This window comes from Aythya ferina, assembly GCF_964211825.1.
Source record: "Aythya ferina genome assembly, chromosome: 5".
NCBI lineage: Eukaryota > Metazoa > Chordata > Aves > Anseriformes > Anatidae > Aythya > Aythya ferina.
In genome coordinates this window covers 19472483-19492856 of record NC_140301.1, presented here as the reverse complement: position 1 = coordinate 19492856, position 20374 = coordinate 19472483, and the positions used below count along the sequence as shown (strand labels likewise).

General features: G+C 45.8%; 1 protein-coding gene across 9 annotated transcripts in view; it reads left to right on the top strand.

Annotated features, from left to right (window-relative positions):
* TSPAN4 (tetraspanin 4) overlaps window positions 1–20374 on the top strand; it is a 404986-nt gene that overhangs the window by 87385 nt on the left and 297227 nt on the right. The window contains exon 1 of one of the 9 annotated variants that reach the window (XM_084521097.1): window positions 5290–5308. The exons of the other annotated variants lie outside the window; for them this stretch is intronic. The gene's annotated coding sequence lies outside the window, so the exon portion shown is untranslated. Of the gene's footprint in view, window positions 1–5289; window positions 5309–20374 lie in introns of those variants that run through there. 9 annotated transcript variants of the gene reach the window in all.

The following is a 20374-nucleotide window of genomic DNA, read 5'->3' as shown; positions in this document are numbered from 1 at the left end:
TGCAAATAACATTTACTTTTCAGCAAACCACATTTCGACCACCCTCAGTCTTCTCTTTAATTTATAGCTACTCCAAACCTCAGTTGTGCACCTCCCTGTTGGCGTCCCCCCAGCCCCACGAGGATGCTGTCCAACCAAAACTGGAAACAGCTGCTCTTTGCGGACACTGAGCACTCAGTTTTGATTCCCTGCTTTGAAAGTGGTGGGAAGCCAGTGAGTGAGTGGCAAATCTGGCCATCTAGCAAATGAACAAAGACATTCAACACACCGGCATTTCTCATGATGAAGTAGAGCTCTGATGGGAAGAGAGCAGCAGCAAAGAGTCGTTGGTGGGGAAATTTGGCAAGTTAAATGTTTTTGGATGTTTTAATTGGATAGGTTGGGAGACAGGGAGAGAGAAGATGATACTGGAAACAAGTCATGGAGCCCTGGGAATGGGGATGGAAAGTAATTGTAAACATGACCAGCAAAATAATCTACTTCATGAGCAAATCCTATTTAAATGTAAATTGCCTAAAGTGGTTTTTTTATTGGAATTTTTAGCAGCATGATGTAGAAAGACAGAAGTACTTTTCCTCTTGGTCAAATATGTGATGCAGACAGCTGTAGAGAGCTATAAGGACCCCACATCTCTCTACCTCCTCACACATTCTTCTTTCCTTTAGACTCCTTGGAGCCGTTCCCCGCAGCAGTGCTTCCAGGTAGTGACAGCTAGGATGTTCACTTCAGTCACCAGAGCTCTGTCAGGGCCAATTAGCATCCTAATGACTGGCATGTACCATCTTGATAACATTCAGCCTGTGCTTTGTACCTGGGGACCTAGCCTCTTAAGAACCCATCTTGTTTCATTTGGACCATAGCAGTTGTATAAGCCTGTTTTTTAAAAAAAAAAAAAAAAAAAAAAAAAAAAAGATAAAAATTTCCATTTCATCTTGTCTTCTGAGTCCCAGGGGCTTTGGCACAGAACAAATATACTGTCCTTTCCTTTAGCTGGAAATGATGAATCTGGGCTAGGGAGAGGGGAGCTGAATCAAACAGCTGCTCTTACAGGTACTGAGGACCTGGGGTCAAAGCCTCAGCTGAGGTTAAGCAATGCAGCACGCGTTCTTTCGAGCTGCGTTGAATAAAACAATCAGAGGCAGTCTTTAAACATTAAATACCTGGCCAGTATCAGGGCTAGGCTGGTGTACTTTTGTGGAATTACAGCTACCTGTTGTTTGGCTGTCTGCTGCCAAATCTGCTTGGCGGTGGACTAGCATCAGCAGTCAAAACTGTGCTTTTGCCCGTCAGTCAAAGCAGGGCTGAGCGCTGTGCAGAGACCTTTTCCAGCAGCACGGACCAGGGCATGCAGCTGAGGAGGTTCCAGGGAGATTTCACAGCTGCTCGGCAAGGTCAGTGTGTTGGAGAGGCCGGGGTGTAAACCTGCCACTCCGGCAGCCTTTTATCAGCACTGAGGCTTTGTGCTGCGCCCTGCCAGGCTGCAGAGGGAGCAGGGCCTTGGCGGTGGCAGCTAAATGCTGCCATGTGAAATCACCCCACTTCTGGGCCGTGTTGTATTGTTTGGGGACAACACGCTTTTCCAGAGAAACTCGTGCATCTCTCCTGACTCCCAGTCCTAAACGGCAGAGCTCTCCTTGTTAAGGTGGCATTGCTGTGTAACCCTGCCCCACGTCCTAGCTCTTCAAGGGCTTTAATGAAGCGCTGCGATGCTGGAGCCAGCTGGCTGGCACACTGTTAGAGCTGGCACAGCCACGCTAGGTCATCTGGAGGGAGAGGTCAGCAGTTTAATGGTCCTTCGGAGAAGCCAAATAGCCTGTGATGCTAAATCAGAGAGAAGTGGCTGCAGGCAGCGTGTGCGGCGGCTGGACTATAGCTGCAGCAGGGAGGATTTGTTTACAGTGAGCCTTTCACTGGCGGTGTGAAACTTTAACATAGCATTGTTTGAAAAAAAAACAAAACCACCATTGCTAAGATTTTGAGGACACACAAGTTGCATTCCCTATTAGAGACAGCAAATCCCAGGTGTGAACTCTGGAGACTCAGTGAGCAAGAAGTGTTGCTGCTGTTATTAAGGCCATAAGTATTCTTGAAAACACATGCAAAAAAAATACCTCTTCCACCTCCCAGCCCAGCCTGTGAGGCTGAAAGACAGCACATTAACATATCCACATGGTGCATATGTTATTCTAAAAGTTGCTGTGAGAATTTTGTCTTTTCCTGAATTCTTTGTATGGTGTTTGCATTTTCTATCAGCATGCTGTCATATCACTATGACAACTACTGAAATTACGATCTTAGATGTGATCTTCTGAAGCATCACAAGAGCTTGATGGCTAAGAAGGCTGCGGGTGAGGGACTGACAGGAAGACTGATGTTCATTCAGGTATTGGCATATACCTCAATCTCTTCTGGACGTGTCACCTGGAGACCTAAACCTGTGTCCTGGAGCCTATTTTCAGAAATGCCACTTGGAATATCGCAGGAGCTGTCACTGCCTGGTTGGTATGCACTGAGCCTGCTTTCACTGTGCTTGAGGTGTAGAGCTACGAACAAACTGCAGAGCTGACTTACTACATCCATACGCAGTACCCAGGACTAAAGGCACTCCTGAGATGGCCTATTTGAACTCTGCCTTTTCCGTTCTCTTGTGCGCATGGCTTCATTGCTTTTTGGGTAGATAGCTCTGAGGCTTGAGCCCCCTGTGTCCCTCTCTTGTGCGTTCCTCAATCTGACAGTATCGGGTTTGAGATTGCACTATACTGCTTTCTCCAGATCTTCTTGTATTAAGCCCTACTCACAGTCAAACCTGGAGACCCAAAGCTTTGTAATTAAAAACCATCTAAAATGTAACCTCCCATAAAGAGATTACTGTATAATGATCTCTGTCAAGAAGCTTAGGTGCTTAGTAAAGTGTCAAAACTGGGAGAGTTGGATGAGCTGATGTAACAGATACTAACGGGGCAGTTTGTCCCTGCAGTAGGGATATGCACCTACCCCTGACTGGGAACTGTTCTGCCTCAAACCCAAAGCAGGGAAGGCAGCTAGCTGTCTGTGGCCGGTGTATCAGGTGGGAAGTGCCCTGTAAGCTCCTGGGCTAGGCTTCAGGGGCTCTGCTACAGAGGTTAACAACTTGGCACATGTCAGCAGGGGACTAGTTCAGTTCCCCACACCACATAGGGCAGAGCCGTAGTGGGAGCCTGAGCCAGCCTTCCTGTGCTGGTGGGGTTTCTCAGCCTTCAGTCATCTGTTTGCACAAGATTGAAGCCAGAGACTGAGAGGTAGGAAACTGGGGCCAAGGCCTCAGCTTATCCCTGACTGCCCTGGAAAACATAAATCTAGTTGATGTAACAGGACATATCTGTTGTAGCCAAATCACTTAGATCTGTAACTCTCACTTGATCTCAGGAGGATTAGGTGCCTATGTGGCTTTATATATCAAAACGTTCTGCTTCAGTTCTCCATTTGTGAAATCAATCAAATACAACCTCTTCTTTTCACCTCCCTGCCTGGCCGCATAAAGATGCCAGGGATTTATCCCGTGGATTTTTCTTTTTAAACAGCTGGGACACGGTCTCAGTTGGCTCTGTCGGTACGGGGTAACCATTGCCCTGTGTCAGAACAGATGTCTGCTACAAAGCTTCTGCACAAGCACATGGGCAAAAGTCAAAGTCTGCAGCTCAAAGTAATGCGTGGTCACTGCTCTGGACACTCGGCTTTTCTGCTGGATAGGACAATTGCCAGAGATGGATGTAAGTTGCCAAAGCCTTTCTGGAGATAGCAAGCCTCGGGACTGTATGATCGCACCAGGCATTGCAAATGGCTGTGTGAAGACTCGAAGCGATGTGTTTTTGGAACACATTTATTCTCGGTGCAGCTCAGATCTTAGCTCAGTGATTAATTGCTTTAAATTTGAAAAAGACCTCTTTGCCCTGGTGTCAGAACGGGTTATAATCTAAATGGTCACTTGGAGGAGGAAACAAATATGTGATGAAAAAAGCATGAGCCAAATAACGCATAAAGAGAGTATGAAGAGCCGATACTTCCCGAAAGAGTCAAGGGTGCCTGAGGACTGGTGAAACAATGACTCCCTCCAGCATTTCCAAATATCTGATCCGTGCAGTTTTTTTAGGCTTGTAAAAACTTGTTTCTAAATCAAGGATTTTTTCATGTCCACTTCAATTAAACACTCTGGAGAAAAAAAAATAATCTTTGTTTCAACAGTTCAGCATCCTTACCCTTTCCAGCTAAGTTGTAGGAGCTTGAAATATCTGTTCCCAAGGCTCTCGGGGAAGAAACCTGCAGTCAGCTTTTCCAGCTGCAACAGATGGCTGCTAAAGAGGCAAAAAATTGGAGAGTCTAGGGTTAAACTTAAAGTTTGTACAAATACTTGAAAGATGCCATCACCCCGCCCCTCACAAAACTTATCTTCATTTCCGAGGCTGATTTTCATCCCAGCTGCAGTCTGTATTCTTAGTTCTGCACAACTTCATATCTAGGGGCTGATAAGTCTTGTCCCAGCATCGTTACTGTAGATTAAACTTAAGAGCCATGTGATTTAGTATGAGAGCTGATTTTTGTCCTGAAAGCAAAATACCCATTCTGGTGTTTGTGCTTTTGGAGGTACAGAGTAGGATGGCTCTACTCTGCCCACCCCTCCAGCCCCCACGTACTCTTTTCACTCATTCTGCATGTGCACAGGAAACATTAGAGGTTTTTTATGAATCTGTAGAGTTAACTGATACAACTTGTGATTACTCGGCTAAATGTTACGTCGTCAATCTTGAAAATGAATGAGCAGTTAATAATTGATGCTTAGCTCTTTCAGTGAGGCCCTTGGGAAACCTGGATCTCCCCCCTCTGTCAAGTGGGAGAGGCTTGCATGAGCTGTAGGGCTCTGTGTTGGTCCTGGTGTGGCATCAGTGCGTGATTTTTAGGCAGAGCCTTTTGGAGGAGTAAAATCCAGTCTGTCTGACTGCAGTTTTGTGCGTGTTGTGAGCGGAGCTGTGGTAACGAGCTTCTTAGCTGTAAGGTACAGAGCTGCCTGGCTTCAATCCTGCAGCTGCAGCAGGCTGAGAGGACACGTGAAAAGCTACGGTCAGATCTCGTGTCTCAGCTAGCACGCTGGTACTGCTGACTTGCTGTAATTTGGGGCTGGGGCTGAGGCCACAACACGTATCACGTTGGGCACATCTGCGTTGTGGTGCGAGCCCTGGCACACGGTGGGAGCTGGCAGTTCTGCGGTGGCTTTGCCTGAAGAATCACGTGGAGCGCTGCATTCAGTTAGCTCTGGGATAAGCAACAAGTGTCAGTGAGTAAAAAACTTCTGCTGTGTTAAAATCGTGTTCTGTTCTGGGTATTTTCATTTGGTTGCAGGCCTGTTGTGAACCAATGCAGTGTGCCTGTGGCTGGTAAGGAGAGGACTTAGGAGCTTGGTGCTGGGAATGGTGGGGGGCTCTCTGTGCCTCTGGGCTTAGTGGCAGGACTGCCATGCAACCCGTTATGTGCTGAGCTCTGAAGGAACAGCTGCTGAGGTAAGGTGGTCAGGGTGCTAACAGGCAGCAGGAAAGACTTTGCTTTCTCCACTCTTGTTTTGCTGCTTGAGCTGTGCATCATCCTGACCAAGAACTGACAAGCATCAGGCTGACTGGTTTCTGAGCCCCACTCCCCGCAGCCCTGGCTGGTGTAGGAAACAACAGGGGAGGAAGCATGGGGGAGTAGTGGTTAGACCACGAGCTTTGAGGACCAGGCTTTATCGTTGCAAACTAGATGAAAGTAGGTTGGTTTCTCTTCTGTGTCCTCGAGGGACGATGAAGAACTTAAATTCTGTCACTGGCTGCCTGAAGGCAGCTGTGCCCTTCTGGTCTGCTGTGGCTGGTTGGCTGCAAGCTCAGACGTGCCTTAGAGCGCAGTTCTCCTAGGTTTTCTAAAGTTAAGACTCCAAGGCACGGTTCTGCAACAGCGATCTGCAAAATTTCTAGCTGCGCAGTTCATTCCAGCCTGTGTGGCTCCTGAGACAGTTCATTGTCTGTCAGAGCTGCACGCTTTCTCTCTGTTCCAGGAATGTTTACAAATACTGTATTTCTTGCTTAATGCTTTAAACATCTTTTCCTCCACCTCCCAGGGCTTCCTTTTCCACTACCCAAGCGCAAAGTGCTTGTCTTCATTCTCGGAGCTCCTCGAAGCTGATCCCAGCCCTGCAGTGCTGAGACAGCCCCGTCCCCATCTGCTCTGTCGGTCCCGAGGGTCGGTTTGTCAAGCTTTGCCATGAAGCTGCTTTGCCCTTTTCTTCCACGCCACCTCAGGCACCTGAGAGGTGAAGCAGTTAAGGGGCGATGGAGCTGACAACTCTTGTTCTCTTCGAAACTTTCCCGTAGCCCTCTCCTGTCAGCAACAAGCTGGGAGGTCGTAGAACCATGGAAAGGTTTGGGTTGGGAGGGAGCTCAAAGCCCATCCAGTTCCATGGGCAGGGACACCTCCCAGCAGCCCAGGCTGCCCCCAGCCCCATCCAGCCTGGCCTTGGGCACTGCCAGGGATGGGGCACCCACAGCTCCTCTGGGCAGCCTGTGCCAGGGCCTCACCACTCTGAGGAAATAATTTATTCCTTATAGCTTATCTAAATCTAATACTGGCCACCACGTGCTTGAGACAGCTCTCTCCTCCTCCGAAAGTGCAGTGAATTTGAAGGTTTGCAGAAGAGCACGTGCTTCCTCACCAGTGAGAGGAATGGAGCTAGCTGGGGTTTTGATGCGAGTAGCAGTGAAGGCCTTCCTGAAAGAGAATCTCTCCCCTCCTCTCCCATGGCAGACAACTCAATGGACTTATTTTTATCTCATTGTTTAGCATGCCTCAGTTATTTGTATACTTTATAAAGCCTTTAAAGTGGGATTATTGAATAAACACCCTAATGTTGGACCCACGTGTTTCTCATGGCTGGCTTCACACAGATATTTTTTTTCCCCTCTAATCTTTGTTTACAGGATGCAGCGTATTACATCCCCTCCCAACGCTTGCACTCCCCCAGCCAGAGCCAGAATCTGCTTCTAATGCTTTTTGTTTCGCTGACCATAGTCCTGTTCTAACGTGGGGATTACTTCCTTTTAATGTGGCAAGATGATATATCCAGCCCCGTTATTGATGTACGTGCACCAAAGCAAAGGGCCTGATTGAGGATCTGCGTGGGACTGTGAATCTTCCCATTGATTTTTCGATAGGTTTTGACTCTCCCTCTAATTGCCTGTCGTTCTTGGGGAACCTCTGCTGCTCTGTTTACTTTGCTCGATGAGATAAGGATCGTTCTGTTCCTCGGTGAGATGGATTTCCAGGCATCTCTTTTTTTCCACCTGTGCAAGGATCGCTATATTTTAGCAACCTGATGCTAATAAGTGCTGCAGCATTACTGGTGCCTTTGAGACAAAGCTAGTGCCACTGAGAGAAGTGAGACGTGCTGCAGCACAGACCTCTTGTGCACGTCAGGCTCTTGCCTTCACCTCGGCCTTGCTATAGAAATGGGTGACCGTGGCTGTCCTCAGTCTGCATCCAAACTCCCACAAATGTCACTCAAAGGAAGGCACAGCTATGCCATGTCGCTCCACCTTATGCTTTTCTCTCATATCTTTTATGCCCCTTTCTTGTCAGCTCTTGTGGCTTTTTCTCTGTGCTACTCCTTACCGTGTGTCCTGCTAGTATTTCTGTGGCTTCTTTACATGTGTTAAGCCTTTCTCTCCATGTTTTTTTTTCCCCCACTGGTTTCTGCTCCCACCTATGTGAATGCCACTTTCTGAATAGCTCCTTGGTGTTCAGTGACTTGTTTTCCTCTCGTGTAGCACTGGACAGGCAGGTAGTCCTCCACAGCAGGGCTGAGGGGGTGCTTTGCCTGAGCATCCAGCCAAAGATCATCAGCTCAGTGTTCCCTGGCAGCCCAAGTGAAGGTTACAGGAGTAGGCTTTGTGCTAGAGCAGCTGACCAGTTTAGTCCCATTTCAGGCACTTTAGCTGGGTGTTCACAGGAAGAGATTACAGCCTGGTGAGCGTGAGGAGCCAGGAGCAAAGCATGCAGAACCAAGGCCCAGTGACGTGCTTTGTGGCCTTGTTGCAAGGTCCTTGCTCCTATTTTGAGCACAGGGCACTCATGTACTCCTCTAGTTCAGCTTAAGAGTCTAGGTTGCCAATTGTGAGTACTGAAAGCAATTAGGTATGTACTGACCCCTGAAGGAATACCTCTACCTGAGCAAACAAACTGTCTCTGGATGCCCCAGTGCCCTTCCTAGTGGTAGAAGGGAAGTGGCCGTGGTCATTAAACCTTCCAAACCTGCCTTTGTGACTCTTGGGTGCTTACAAGCCTGCACGTTGGTGTCTGAGTGACTGCCCCATGTCACAGACCCAGCCGTGGCAATGCCTCGTCCTTGGTATCCCCACCGAGACTTCATGGTGACCCTACCCTCAGGAAGCACCGAATGCATACCTGCAGACCCATTTTCTGTCTTGGTGTCCTGAGGGACAGTGCTGTGGTGTTTGCTGATTGGAGTCGTGCCTGGAAAATCTTTCTGGGCGTCTCAGGAAGTAGCTCAGAAGTCTTGATTATTTCTTAGGGAAGTTTAGCTTCCGCAGACTCTGAATCTTATCTGTAGCCCATGTTAATTTATTGCATTTATGTATTGAGCAGCCTGCATTCAGGATGTCAATTGAGTGGAGAGATGATTTAAAAACATGAAGTGTTCTGGAGATAGATTAAACTTTTTTTTTTTTCTTGTTCACTATTTCATATCTCTCTTCCTGCCGTGAAAATTGAAACTGCAAGTATTAATAAATTAATTGACATATTTGCTGGTCTCATTGCAACAATGCAGCCAATCCACAAGCAGTCAGATAATAAGTCATAACTTCAAAAGCAGGAGATTTTTTAAAATTGGGAGGTTATTTCACAGTGCTGGGTTTTATTTTTAATTTGTCTTCTGCTTTATGACCATTTAGGGTTAGAATTCGTAGGCTTTTTTCCCCTCAGTCAGGGGAAGCAGAAACTTAAATTTCTTTTTTGTTTCCCTTTTCTAAAAGACACAGCAGTTATCTTCAAGAAGAAGAGAGATTTATAACAATAGTAAAAGTTGACAGATCTACAGCTTTCTCTGTATCCTTTCTGTTGTGATTTAAATTCCTTAAAGAAACAGCTCCCTGTGAGTAGCAAATAGATAATGTTAACTCAGTATTCTCAAAGCAGATCCATAATTGGCACTGTCTTCTCCCATCTTTCTTTCTCTTTTCTTCTGTTACCTCTTATCAAACTCTGATGTCGTTGCAGTGGCATGAGCCACCACGTCTCAGTGACCATGCACCAGGACAGCAGCGCTTTGGGCAGGAAGACTGGGCAAGGTACATTCCAAAAAACCTCCTCAAAATGCATTTTTCAATGTCTTGTGCTGTTTGATTCCAGCCACTTGCATTGGAGAATTATTGTCTGAATGTGTTGGAGCTTTAGTGTTGCACTAGGGTCTGGTACTACTGAACTGTGATGGTGTTATAGATCTTGGAAACATTAGCACGGTGTTCAGAGGTGATTAAAGATGCAAATAAAATAAAAAATTTTGTTCTGTGCATGAATTCATGAATCTCTAGACTGATCAGTCTGGCAAAGAGGTAGATGAGAGGTCACAAGAGAAGGCTAATGAAATCATAAGGAAGAGAAGATAAATTAGGGAGTGATTGTTCACCGTCTCATAAATCAGATATTAGAAGCCATCTAATGAAGTAAGAAGTATTACTTAAAAAAAAATAAAATTAAAACCTATTTTTCTGCAACACAGAATTGAGGTGTAGAACTCATTTCTACAGCATGTTCCTGGGGCTGTTAGCATGCATGGGCTAAAAAATCATGGAGGAGAGATTCACGGACTATTAAAAGATGATAGTTCAATCCCAGCCTCTAGCTGAGGAGCCGTAGGCTTTTGATAGCTGGAAAATTTCAAGGAAAAGGTTGCACCAGGAGGAAGATTGCGCTACCATCGCCAGGTTTCTGGTTCTTGCCCTTGTCACTTCTCCCAGTTTGACATTTGGGAGCAAACGGGGGCTGGCCGGACCCGCGTGTGCCCGTTCCCTTACCCAGCAGGGTATGGGCTTGGCTTCTCCTGTTGCTGGTTACTTGGTTGTGCAAAGTGCTGAGCAGCTGTAGGGGGCTGGTAAGGCAGAGCTGCCGGTGGGATGGGCACATTCCCAGCCTCACCGCGTGTGCACACAGCTTTTCTGGAGGGCCTTTCTGGGTAACCAGACTGCAGCTGTTTTGTTCCAGTGGGCTAGGGTCTTGATGCAGATTGCATCCAGAGAAATCCAGGGAGATGCGCTTATAAGGATCCCCACTAGTTGTCGCTCGATCCCTATTTTAAAGCTGACTTCGACACCGATTCGAGCACTTCGCTTCTGGAAAAGCTTCGTGTGCCGGCCCCAAACAACAGGCATCTGTGGCAAGCATTGCCACGGGTCTTTCTACAGCGTGGCGATAGAGGGATCTGATTAAATCGTTAAGATGGCAACCTCAGAGAGTTTGAGTAACTCTTACAAGGGCTGCACTAGTGTGGGACATGAGGCGTCAGCTGCTGTTTGCACCCTGAGTGATGGTTCCTCTCCCTGGAGAGGTGATAGCCTCAAGGGACGTGTTCCCTCCAGGAGGAGGAGAAGCTACAGAAGAACGAAAAGGATGTGGCAGTGCCTCAGTCACCTTGGTTTTAGGTGTCGATAAGGGTTTCCTTGGATGCAAGTCAGCAGGACTGGTAAGGAGTGTGCTGGCAGTTATGAGAAGGAAGAGGCTCTGGAGAGGTGCCACGTGGCTTGTTCCCAGGATGATTTCCTTCCTTTGAATTCTTCCAGTTAAAACTACAGATGCTTGTTCACTGTGCATGTAAACTGTTTTACAGGTACACCTTTCCTGTTTTCATTTCTTGGCGCTTACAGTCAAAGCCACCCCGAGTTTGAGAAGAAGAATACATTTCATAAACTCTGTAAGCATCTTATTTCTTGTTCATCTTCAGCCCTGCCTGTCACAGGTCCGTGCTGAGAGCACACGTGCTTTATTGTTTGCGTTGGAGGTGGCGTTGTGTCGAACGAATCCCGTTCTGTACCAGCTGATGCTTGGCACTGCGAAGATAGGAAGGGGGAGAAGCTGCTTCCCTTGAAGAGTTTGCAGCCTGAGTGAATCACGGGAAGACGCAAACGTGTCACTGTTCAGGCTTGTAATTTCTTGTTAATGTAACAAAACTCTTTTGTCCTTCTTTGTTTTGACATCTGTCTGCCATCTCTCTTTGTCAGCCTTGTCTTGGCCTGTCCCACTCCACAGAGAGGTGCAAGACCCAGTCAATAATAATAATATTAATATTAATACCTGGGGACACTGTGGAGCTGTGTGTTCAGCTCAGGCAGTAGAAGCTCCCTCTTCTCTATGGAAGGAGGAGGTGGACAAGAGCTGTCTGTCTGGCAAGCTCATAAGGAAAACACGTGCCTGTCTCTACATGCTTTGGCTTCAGTGAACGTGTGATTTGAGGCAGTAGTCAGTGATGGAGTTCAGTGAGCTAGAGCAGCTAGGACGTCATCTGCCCCCCTCCCACATGCTTGCTTTGTCCGTAAATATCGTTATGAGCTCTGGCATGTGCACTCTGGGAGCCAGGATGGGATACAGCTAAAGCAGCCTGCGTCGTGTGATGAGAGAGTCTGGTGCACGTTTGTTCCCACAAAGCAGTTTCTGCTTCCTATCTCAGTGCTTAAATAGCAGGAGAAACTGCAGGAGGAAAAAATACATTTTTCAAGATTTTTTTTTAAATGAAATGGGAAGGATTAGCTTTTCAGTGACTTGTTCATCGCACCAGTAAAACTGTTGTTCTGACTGAATTATTGCTACAAAACTTTCATAGAAGGTATTATTTTCTCCCTTCCTCCCCTTCTCCTGAAATAGAGGAACAAAAATCAGCTCAAACTGGATTGCTCTCAAGGTTTTTCTCCTTCAAGGTTAGAGCATGTTTGTTTCCTGCCCCAGCCACGTGTTTGAGATCATTATGTGTGGGTTTGGAAATATTGTGAGCCCAGAGCATCAAAATGAGTGTCAAGGGAACAAGAGATTATTTTTAGACCAATGGGCAGAATGTTTGTGGTTCTGTATCGCAGTATTTATTATGTTTCATTTTTACACTGAGATCAAGCGTGCTAGGGATTTTTGTTTGCATGAGAAACGTGCCTTTTTATCTCTACTGTATCAGCCTATAATTTGCCTGCTTTGTTGAAACCTTTAGCTGATTGTCTAATATTTTTCTTCATTCTTCCATTTTGTAAGAACTAAAGAAAACCACGGAGACTGGGCAGTACCTTCCCCCATATTTTTCATTTTTAAATGTGGGAGAAAATGATCAGAAAATTCTTATTGCTCTTAATTGCCTTTTAATTATTTTACACTTTAATTAAGTCTCACCATTCCTCATTAAGAGTATTGTTCAGGAAGTGTATTAATAATCCTGCAGAAGCAGCATCTGTGAAAGCTTTCAGTAGCTGTTGCCTTGGCAAGGAGGATTGCCACTAATGTAAGCAAATAGCACACAGTGATGTTTGCTGTTCTCTTGTCACCTGGGCCGGCCTCAGGGGAGCTGTGGGGCAAAAGCTAAAAATCCAAATTTATAGAACAGCTCAGAAACAAGTTCCTGAGGCTGGAACAGCCCATCCTGGAGATGATTATTGTGCTCATAACATGACCTTTTTCATGGTTTATGCTGCACAGTTCAGAAGCTTTCTTCGCCAATTTGATGGCTTTGTTGATCCAAGCCACTTCATAATAAACCCAGAGAGGTTCCAGACAGTGACTTCTTAGGTGCTTACATCACGTCTCCTGTGGTGGCAAAAAGTCTCAGTCAGGGATCAATGCATGCATGAGGCACCTTGCCCAAGCCTGCCCACGTACATGGGGGAGAAAGGTGCTGCTGCCAAGGCCAGAGCTGGAGGAGCTGATGCTGGGTGTGACCTAGGTGTAGTCAGACCTGGGGAGGGGGTCACTCAGCTCGCTCACTCACTCTTCATTTTAGCAGTTGCACAAAATTTAGATCCACCACAACCAGACCTCGGGTTCAAGTGAAGAATTCCTGTGTCACTGTAACACAAAGAATAAAGCATGTGGCAAGACAGCCTCAGCTGTGAGCTGAATTGAAAGCTTAAGGGTAACTTAGAAGAGAAGTTTGAGGAGCAGTTAAAATTTCCAGCCAAAGCCCATGCAGGAACAACGTCTAGATAACTCGGTAGTAAGATAAGAGAAACCTGGGAAGTTGCAGTAACGCTGAGGGAAGCTTTATCAGCTTGTCCAGTACGCTGGACGCTTAGCTTGATAGGGCATCACTGCAGAATTAGTCAAATGGAAGTGCACCTTCATGTGCTGCAGTTCAGCCCTCAGTGAAACAAGTCCGTATCTCCTTGATTGGCGCACCTAAATGATCAGTTTTTGCGAAGGTTAACGTTAGCCATAAGACCCACGTAAGTAAGTAGCTTAGCTCAAGGCATCACTCTGAGCGGGGTATAATTTGGTCGAGTACCTCGTGGTGCTCAGTCTCACGTAGGGTCAATCTCATTTCTCTGGCACAGAGAAGCCAAAAAGCTGCGCTGTCTTTGTGTGCCTCTCTGCAAGAAAACACGCAGTGTAGCACACTCCAGGGCTGCTCACAACGCTAGCTCAACCTTAGTTGACATCTTGGGTATTCAGCTGTGAATAAATGAGAGTCTGCCTGTCTGTTCATGAGGGAATCTAGAAAATGAGGAACTGCAGTAATTAAAATCTTACTGGTGTGAAATCCTACTGAAAATACTTAGCATCTGCCATCCAGCAATTTTAAAATACTTAACAAGCTTTCAACTTTTTTATGAGGAGGAGAACATCAATGTCTCCCAGTTCACAGGAACTGGGATTGCAAAGGGCTTTCCCTAGCCACAGGCAATACAAAACAAAGAAGAGCTCTCTGAGGGTTTGCACAGTAACGTTGGAGGTCTTTCCATTCGTGCAGGCACAGCTACCACAAATGGCAGAGCAAAGTTTTCCCTGCTGTAGGTTGAACATGAGCTTTAGAAATTTGTCAGTCAAGGAGAGACCAAGTGGCTTTCTCTGGAAGAAGTGGAGAGCCTTCTGCTGCTGTAAAAGAGGAGCTGTGACTGTAAATTCACTTCTTCCTTGCACAGATTTTTTTTCATGAGCAAAAGAGCAGAACTGATACAAGTTGATTCTTAAGGAAAAGCTTTTCCTCAAGAGTATAAGAGCACTTCTAAATTACAGCTTAGAGCCTTACTTAGCATGTAAACCATATCAACACGCCGTATGAAATGGCTTATTACAGAAGCATTCTTGAAAGCAGTCAGATCGGTAATAAAGTGTAGCTTGACCAAGATCTGGTTGAAAAGAATTGAATAATTGCTGCACGTTGAAGGTATTTCAAGTGGAACATAAAGCACTTTCTCACCTTCATGGAAATGTAATTGCATTTCACATAACCCTCTAGAAGCGTCTAGCCAGAACCTGCTTTCAAGCTTAGGTGGGATACCAGGGGAGATATTAGACAGGGATTTGGGGGTTATATTATATATACTATGGAGGCACAGGCCTACATATTGATGGGGACTCGGGAAGACTGCAAGCAAACCCTGCGGAGGTTGAAGAGAAGATGATGAAGAAATTTAGCCTTGATAGAAGTCTCCTTTGCGTTCTGGTATGTTTTTTTGTAACACCCTGCTTACAAAATTGTACCTGGAAAACCAACTTATGCTTAGAGAAGTAATCTGGAGTTCTGCTGTGATGGATCTGGACTAAAACATTTAGTTAAAGCAGCGAGTGGGTACATGTGCTGTTCTTTAGCTTGATCTCATGGTTTTGCAATGGAGTTTTTCAAACCTATACATAATTCGTAGGAGTTCTGAATTTTAAACATTAAGCTGGCTTTATTTCACAAGAATGTTCATCATGAAGTCACTGAGATGTAGTTTATTTCAAAGATGCTGCAGATTAAATCCCCGATCGCTCATCAAATACTGCAGGTATTTACCTGAACAAAATAGGGTACTGGCTCTTCTTCCAGCTGAAGTGTCACTGGGGGGTGTGTGGGATGCGATGACCATTCCACAAGTCATGATACGAGTTTGAGGAGGGGAAGAGGACGTGGTAAAGCCCTTGTGAGAAACTTCAGGAAGGCTTTCTAAGCATGATGGTTTTAGTGTTGCTACAAGGAGTTTGTCCAAGATGCCTGAATGAAGACCCGCGTTATTCATTTATTATTTATAGACTTCTATTTGAAGATTTCTAGGTGGCTGGGTTCTGAGATTGGTGTTGTCCTTAAAGCGCTCAGCCTGGCAGTCAGAAGGTGTGTAGTGATAATTCATCAGGTGTAGTGAGCACAAATACATTTTTGACAGATGCAATTAAGCTGTGTGTCTTAGCAACATTTTTCTTAGCCACAGGTCAATGTTTTCTCCATTTATTCAGGGCTTTCTCCTAACTGACAAATGGTGCAAGACAGCTGTTTTAAAAACAGGACTTATTTCAGAGTCAGAGGTGAGAAAACACTTTTTGTTGTGTGTAATGGAAAGGCCAACACCAGCGTCCCCACAGAGGCAGCTTTCGAAAGCTCTGTAGCTTTTTGCGATGTGGAAGAACTCCTTGTGTGTGAAAACAGGAGGTAGAGAGCACCCCTGCTCCTAGTGCAAGCACTGCGTATTGCTGCTGCCTAGCACCCTGCGGTGCAGGAATCTGAGCGCTCCACGTCAGCGGTGGGCACAGGGTCAGTATCATACACCTCCGAACCTCTCTGCTCTGGGAGAACAGCTGCTTTCCTTCCAGGATGTGATGTGCTCCTGTGCTGTTCTACTCCCAGCCCTGACTCCGTCCTGTTGCCCTCCTGGTGCCGTGAGTACCTTGGGGCTGAGCTCCCCGGTGTAGCCCTGGCAGCCCCAGTCTCATTTGGAAATGTGGAGATCTTTTTAGAGCTTTTTGGGCACCAAGCTGTTCCTCGGTATTTCTCAAGTCCACCTGCCTTTCCTACTTTGCACCTTGAACTTGGAAAAAATGGTGGATTAGCTTGATTCATGAGCTGGAGTCTTCTGCTTGAAAACATTGGCCTGGAAGTGTATAAAGAGAGGCACAAGGCTTTCACGTGAGCCGTGCTAGCATCTCCCAGACCTAGAGGGAATCATTTCTTGTGGGACAAAAAAGAAACTCATCCTTCTTGCCGTAGTCGCTGGTAAGAGGATAAAATAAAACAGTTCGTGCAGCACAGGGTGCCTTTATTGGGAGCTTTTTTTTCCTGACAAGACCAGGAAGGAGAAAACTTATCTTGCTTAGTCTGTAGGTACGCTGCCTGCTGAGAGCTGCTTAAAGCAGGTGACTTTGTGTTTAATAATGGCTTTCAAGCAGTTTTTTGTGCTCTTTTATAACAGTCCTGCCAAGCAGGGGAGGTGTGCAGGAGATGGCAAGGAGCAGAACAACGCCTGTCCTCCCCGAGCCTCTGCGTCTCAGCGGACGTGTTCAGGGGCTGGCAATTCATGGGTTGTCTCCAGGCATTACGTATGCAGCCATCTGAAGGCACAAACGTGATTTGGTGTTGACGACTGGAGTTATTTAAAGTAACTGTGTTTAAAACATGAGGCCTGTGGGAACCGTGTTGATTAAGAGAGAAAAATGCCAGATGTTTCAGGTACAGTAGATGTTGAGAAGGGATTAATTAATAGTTTGTATAAATATGTATTTTCTATGACTAAAGCCTCATGCACTGAGGAAGAAGCGATTAGTTTCTTGTGCAAGGGGTTAGTGAAGAAAAGTGGTGGGAAAGTGCTGAATGAGTTTTCACCACACTGAGTTCATGAATTTTGTGTGCGGTGAATCCCAGCTCTCCCGGCCTCGTGTCAGACAGTCCCACGGGACCTTTCCCGCTCCGTTAAGGTATTTATCAGAGAGCACGGCCCCGGTGCGCAGCGCAGGGGCCTGATGCCGTGCGGCAGGAGCGCTGGGTTAGCTCGCTGCAGGCGCTGTGCTGTGTCCATGCCTCCCGAGGCTGCGTGCCAGTCGTGCGGCTGCCAGCCGTGTCTGCACGGGAGCGGTGCCTGCGTAGGGGTGGCGCTTTCAGCCAGCGGCTCGTGGTGACGCTGACGTGTTTCTGCACGGGTGTTTTTACAATGTGTGTGCGGACAAAGCAGCAGCTGCTGAGATGCTCGTGACTAGCTCAGTTCTAATTACTCAACAACTGATGCAGACAGTCATCTCCGAGACAGGCTGATTGCGATATGACACAAAACAGTGCATTTAGTTGATTAATTTTCCTGGTAGGTTTTTTTTTTTCTAAATTCTTCTTCTTGAATGCAGAGCATTCTCATTTCACAGTTGCCAGCTCTATTTATTTTGGGTTATTTTGACGTGGCATTTCCCCTGGGAGCCTTCATGGGTCTGCTGTGTCTTCTGGGCCTGGATGCTGCTCTTCATTATGAAGCATCCTTACAGTGTTATTTGTGTGAGTTGAGTCACATATTAGCTAAAAGGTCTCCCTGAAATTCTGCATTTCTGCAATTTCTCTTTCATGGCCTTTAGAAACTGTCCCACCTCTCTCTCTCTCGATCCCTGTTTAAACTCAGTTGATGCAAGGGGATACAGAAATAGCCATGGGGAGGATGGAAGGCCAGTTTCACTTCAGATTTTTGGAATTTGTCAGGTGTTCTGCTTCCTACTGGCATGGAGCAAAACCTAAAATGTTGAAAGACTCCAGTAAGGGAAACTCTGTAGCCTCATGTGCATATAAGGAGATGTTTGACTTAGTCTGCATTTCTTGTTTCAAATTCAGAAACTGAAATATTTAATTTTGTTTCTAACTATTGAAATGTTATATGCAGAAAAAAAAAAAAGGAATTTAAAAGAAGGAAAAGTCATTTAAGAATGAAAAGTGAGCAAAGCCCTTCTTTCGAAAACATTATCAAGGGAGTAACTTGTTTCTGTGGTGGCTGGGGTTTTTGTTTGGCAATTCTGGCAAAATTTAAAACAAACACACTTTCCAGGAGTCCCCTTCTCAGAAGGTTAACCATTTCAGTGACTGACTGATGTAGCACTGGGTTTGGAAGTCACATCACGCTGTCAGTGTGGCTGTGTTTTAACAGTGGGGATTAACATGGCCTGTAGAAAGGTGGTGGTTTCCTGAGAGCCTCTAGGAGCTGTGAACACCACCACAGGTCCGTGACACGGGGGCTGTGAGGTCAGCATCCCTGCACCCTGCTCCTGCATGCCACAGGCTTCTCGTAGGTGACCTGGGGAAGTTTCTCTGGCTATGGTCTTATACAGAGGAGAGAATTCATGACCCTTGTTGTTCTTTACAGCAATTTTTCTTATATATATGTACGTATACATGTGCATTTCTGTAAGTATATCTGTGTAGTTATATATACTCTTTGCTGACAACTGCCTTGTGCAGTGTCATAAGTACAGGGCAGTTGTTGCCTGTAGTGTGGGTGTGTAGCATTACACGTTCTGAGTATGTGCTCATGCTTGCTAACTTCTAAGCTTGCTCTGTGAAGAGCCTGCTTATAATAAATGACTTCAGCATGGTACTCGAGACTTGTTTAGAAAAGTTCTGTTAGGAGCGTGTCGCTAAATAGCATTCGGGGAGTTAAGTTGCTGGATCTTATTACCAGAGATGCAGTTATCTGGGAACAGTTACAAGACGCCTGATTATAATAACATCTTGCTTATCTTCCAGCCCTGCTCTCTGCAAGTGCCAGTTTCTTCTTGAAAAGTGCTGCAGCGTTTGATAGCACCGCGCACAGGCTTAATGGGAATGCAAGCAGGGCTGTCCTAATGTTGGGTTTGTAATTAAACATCAGATGTTTGAGCAAACACCTGAACTGTACAAATATGCTGCAAGCTGTAGTTCTGCGGCTCTGAAATTGTGTAAATGGGGTTATTGTCCTGTGGCTTTGACTTGAAGGTGTTTTTCTATCACATTTGTCGTGATGCAGCTCGATGGCCTCGTTTCGGGTCATGATCTCACTGCTCTGTGCTCCCTACAAACCCCCAGGAAGTGATGCTGAAGAATTTAGCATTTAGATGGGCAAGACAGAAAGGAAACTTTCTTACACTGCTTTCAGAGACATGACTGTAACCATGGCATGCTCAGGTCAGGCCCGTAGCAAGGTGCTAATTAGACCCAGCCATCAGTCTTAGGCCAAGGGCTTAGGCTCAAGGTCGCTCGTCGTTCGTGCAGTGCTCCTGGTTCTGCAATAGGCATTTCCCTGACGTTTTGTTTCAGTGGTTATTTGCTCTTTCCTCGTTACATCGCTTCAAAAAGTACTCAGCCAGATGGGCTGTTTGATTTTCTGGATGTTTCGCTCTTTTATGTTTAGCGAAGTCAATACATGTCAATTTTTCATTCGTAAAGCAGAGCTAAAACTTTCCTATTTAATACTGTGCTGTGAGGATAAATTAAGAGGTTCATTTCTTTTTTGCTGTGTCAGGAAGAGAGTTAATATAGTATAAAGATGAAAATACATAATTCAAATCTGTTCTTTCCTTCCTCCCTCTCTCCCAGTCACACATATATACTTTGTATACCCAGGGTTTTGGCTTGCACCTATCCACGTATGATTTAAGTAATAGCACATTTTAAATTTATTTTATCCCTTTTGGATTGCACAGGATAACACCTACTTATTCCATCTTTCTTTGACCTTGTTTCACGGTTGTAAGGAGGGAATTTGTTCTTCAAAGACAGCTCGTTCATACCACTGCTTAATTATCAGGAGAGAGCACTAACAGTGTTGTTGGGTGACTTGAGATGAGGAGTTAGGCTGCAGTTGCCAAAGTGAGACAATATCTTCTGGTGGTTAGATCGAAGGAGGCAGACCTTGCATACAGTCCCTCTTTGTGCATCCTTCAGTATCCCAATGTCATTAAGTGCGGGAGCTTAAATTTCCCTGTCTAGCCTAGGTGTTGTAAGAATAAATTAATTGGTGTGTATGAGTCACTCAATACTCTGGGACTAGGGGTTATTTAAAAACCTGAATTTATCACTGAGGTAAAGACTTTTCTGCAGGGCTCAGCTTGGCTTTTAAGCTCGTGCCAATAGCTTTCTTGCCACTGTCCTTTAAGATTTGTATTGCAGGCATGCCTAGAAGCCCACATGAACATCAATAATGTATTACACAGAGGTTTATTATCCAGGAGTCCTTGCCCTAAAGAACTTGCGGTCAAGTCGGGCAATAAATGGGCATGAAGAAAACAGAAGGAACGTGGCAATGGAGTGCGTGATGCATGTAGCTGCTCACTGGTTGCTGCTATTTGTGGTTACTTTTTGGCCTTTCTAACAGATGACATCTCTGAGGATGGGAGGGCAGGAAGAGATCAGGAG